This window comes from Moschus berezovskii, chromosome 16 (genome assembly GCF_049115385.1).
Source record: "Moschus berezovskii isolate FMDL1 chromosome 16, NW_MosBer_1.0, whole genome shotgun sequence".
Classification (NCBI taxonomy): Eukaryota; Metazoa; Chordata; class Mammalia; order Artiodactyla; family Moschidae; genus Moschus; species Moschus berezovskii.
In genome coordinates, this window is record NC_142475.1 from 27,083,946 (window position 1) to 27,088,073 (window position 4,128).

Genomic DNA, 4,128 nt, shown 5'->3' on the forward strand with positions numbered 1-4,128 from the left:
TATGGGATTTAAAAAATTTTATTGCAGTGATGGAGATTACATTGCATTTTATTTCACTCAGGCATGTATTTTAAATAGTATAATGGAGTGCTCTGATACATTATAATCATTGAATTGGAAATCAATAATTGAGGAACTGACTTTTGAAATAGCCTTCATTTGCTTACTGTTTTTTACTGAGCATCCTCTTGAACTAGGTATTGTTTGGTACTAAGAACCAAATGGTAAATTAATTTCAACCTTTCTCTGAGAGAACTTTGTGGTCCAATGTGGAAGCAAGAATGATAGATAATTATGATGGATGTGCTATGGTAGGAGAAATACAGTCAGGAAAAATACACAATCAGTTGAGTCCCAGAAACCCAAAGGAGGCCAGCTCCTTTGGGGAGGGGAGGCATCTAACTAAACTTTAGACAAAGTAGTATTTAAACTGAGATCTGAAGGTGTTGCCTCCTTCATACAAAGGACCCATTGTGTTGCTCTGGTGATTGTTATCGTTATTATCCTCCGTCTTTGTGATGTTGTTCAGTCGCTCAGTCATGTCTGACTCTGCGACCCTGTGGACTGCAGCTCTCCAGGATTCCCTCTACTTCACCATCTCCCGGAGCTTCCTCAAACTCGTGTTCACTGAGTTGATGATGCCATCTTGTCCTCTGTCATCCCCTTTTCCTCCTGACTCTGTGAGTGAGTACTAATATATAGTTTTTGTCTTTTTCTCAGAAGATACAAATCAGTGTCATGGAAGAGTCCAACCCTATGGAGAGCAGCCAGGTAGAAGCCCTGAAGGCCAGACTCCTCTACCAGGATGTTTGCAGGGCAGCTCGGCATCTCGACCATTTTCTTCTAAAAGGAAATGCCCACGAAGAGCTTTTCAAGCCTCATGTCCTGGCCCTCAGGGATATGGTCCAGCAAGTCTGCATTAAACTCATGTTCCTGCACCCAGTGGATTATGGGAGGAAAGCAGAAGAGCTGCTCTGGAGGAAAACGTACTCCGACGTGGCTCTGCTGCTGCTGAAGCCCAACAGAAAAAACACGGACTCCTCCAAGGAACAGTGGGAAGGCCCCCTGCGGGCACATCTGAAGGGTGGCCTCAGGTTCTATGAACACCTTTTCCTGTTCCTGCAGGAGCACTACCAGCTGGGCTTATGGAGCTACATCGACTGGCCTCACAGTGCCATCCACTTCATCGGCTGCAAAAGAGCAGGTCCTGCGTCAGAGGAAGAGGCAGCCTGGGCGCGAATGGCCTGCCACCGCTGCCTGCTGTACCTGGGAGACTTGTTCCGCTTTCAGAATGAGTTCCTGGCCCTGCACACCACGGACCTGGCAGAGAGGTGTTATTACCGAGCCCTGTCAGTGGCACCACACATGGGCATGCCCTTCAACCAGCTGGGAACTCTCACGGGGAGCAAGTACTATGGTGTGGAAGCCACATACTTCTACCAGCGCTGCCTCCACTCGGAAGTGCCTTTCAAAGGGGCGTCTTGGAACCTCAAACGACTCTACCATCATGCGGGAAAAAGATACAGCCGGCTGAAGAGGCACCAGGGGAAGAAGCTCTCTCCCAGCCAGAGGCGGTGTTGGGATAACAAAAGGTTTCTGGTTAGCTTCCTCTACCTTCAGAGCCTCTTGCAGCCTCAGAGGAAATTCAGAGCCGCCAGGCTCATGGCCCTGTGCCAGCTGGTTCTGGAAGACTTCCGTCTCTGTCTTTCCCATCGACCCTGCCCATCTGACCAGAGCCAGGCCTCCAGAGAGAGAAAGCCCGCAAGAGGCTACCAGTTCCTCCCCGACCTCCTCATCTTCCACATGGTGGTCCTTTGCCTCATGAGCGTGCACAGCCTGAGGACAGCAGGCGCCAAGCAGCACAGGACAGCAGTCACCTTCACCTTGACCCTTTTCTCCCATTTAATTCAACATGTGACAATGCGCCTCCAGGCTGAGCTCGAGAAAGGGAAGCTGACTCCAGAGGTGGACGTCCCCAGGGACAAGGAAGACCAACAGAAGTTGGAGGCTGGGGAGGGGCAACAAGATGCTCTAGCCCCCTCCCCTGGGCCCCACCACAGCAAATCTCAGAAAACCCACAGGTCATCTCACGTTTCCAGTGAGGGTGAAAACCCAGAAGGCAGTTTTCATTCTTGCTGTGACTGGGATGAGACAGACGAAGATGAAAACACATCCTTATGCTCACAAGTCAGCTCAGAACTCAGCAGTGAAACCACTTATTCAGACACAATTGATGATGAGGAAAGTGGCTTCCTGAATCCACAAGCAACGCAGGAGGATAGAGTTTCCCCTCCCGGGGATAAGCTGAGGACACGTCAACCTCCCAGTCATCTCCGAGGTCTCTTAAAAACAACCAGTTCCGCTAGCCTGTCAGCCCCATCAAGCCACAAGCTCCCAGGCAAACATGGCTTTCACTTGGCTCCTGTCTTTAGCCACAGTTTCCTGACACCTCCGAGTCGTGCCTCCAGCAAAGCATCTGCCACAGAGGATGGCATGAGCAGCTGTCTCAAGACAGAGCCTCCTGCTGGCTGCAACTTGGGACAGAACACCTCCATCAGCCAACCCTGCAGCAATCTCCAGACCATTCAGAAGAAACTGCAGGTCCTCTCTGCAGAGGGGCTGCTGCCCACGGTCAAGGTGATACTGGGCTGGCTCCGCGCCAACTGCAGTCTCCTCACCTCACGTCGGTGGAGCCTGTTTAGCCTGTGGGACCACCTGTCCGTGCTGCTGAACCTGCTGCCCTCCGTGCGAGACCTTCAGGAGCCAGGCCTGGGCCTGTCCCACCATCTCTGTGAGATACTGCAGAGCTGCAAGGGCCCACACCTTCCCCAGTTCCTGCAGCTCCCAGAGGACACTGCCCTGGGCCAGCACTGGCTACAGCAGGCTTCCCAGGAGAGGGTGGGCTTGGAGCAGGACCCACCTCCACTCAGCTCCCAAGATGAAGCTGCTGTGCGCATCTGTTTCCTCAGAAGCTTTGGCCACTTCGCTACGACACTCCCTGGACAGTTCCTGAGGTATGACTCTCATTCAGGGGTCTTTGTGAGCACTGGGTTTGAAGGACCAGACAACCCATCTCAGCAGTTGCTAGAGAAAACTTCCAGGATCAGATTTTTCAAAGACATAGTGCAACTGTGGCTTCAACGTGAGGTGGTGCTGCTGGAGAAGACTCTCAGGCACATCCAGATTCAGTCAGCTTTGACCCCTTACCTGTTCCCTGACCCCCGGGCCCTCTGTGAGCACCTGCCAGTCATACAGCAGCTTGCCACCAGCGGTCAGTTTCTCCTCATCGTACCCAACATCGTTGTGGACATATTGTATATCCTGAGAAGGGAGGACAAGAGGGCTTTGGCAGCCATCACCTTCCTAGAGGGGGAGCTGAAGAGAGGAAACCAGTGCCTTCTCTGCCAGTCCTGTGTGTCTGTGATGTTGGTGAGACCCAGGATGACCAGGCCAGACTCTGATGCCTGGGACCTCTATAACATGCTTGACTTCTGCAGAGGTCTGCTGGACTCATCCTGGCTGGGGACCCCCGACCACAGGAGTATGATCACCATCCTCACAGGCATCTGTTTGGACAACCCTAGGAATCTCTCATACCCTCTGCAGTTGGTGCTGGGGACGGCAACTGAAGCTGGTGTGGAAGTCAAGAATGTCTTGCGCTTCTACAGGAAGTGGAAGATGGTCAGCTGACGTGGTCATATCTCCCTTCTTCCTCCCTCAGCACTTATACATCAACTCAGTCTATTCACATCTCTTGTTCCCACCTAATGTTAAAGGTAGCCATTGTGTAAACTCATATCTGTACCTACCTACCTACGGATAAGAGTCTCAGTGGACCATCTCCCAGAGGCCTTCATGTTTCCTTCTTTGTTGTCTTGACTTGATATCAAATTCTCTATCTGAAAAGTGTCTCTAGATTAAACTAACTCAGAATTTGGTGTTTTTATGGTAAAGCAGCAACTTGAGGCATTTCTGAGTCCCTGCTCAGCTGGTGGAACTGTAATTTGTTTTGCTCCGTTTTTTTTTTTTTTTTGCTTTGCTATGTTTTGTGACATGAAACTTTTTAATGCTATTTTATTGTGATGGATCATGCCTATTATGTAAGGTAGGCTTTGCCATCTGTGAAAG

General features: G+C 50.8%; 1 pseudogene; it reads left to right on the forward strand.

The window, feature by feature from the left end:
* Window positions 1–756: 756 nt before the first annotated feature.
* LOC129559994 (nonsense-mediated mRNA decay factor SMG5 pseudogene) lies at window positions 757–3,690 on the forward strand (annotated as a pseudogene).
* Window positions 3,691–4,128: the final 438 nt, after the last annotated feature.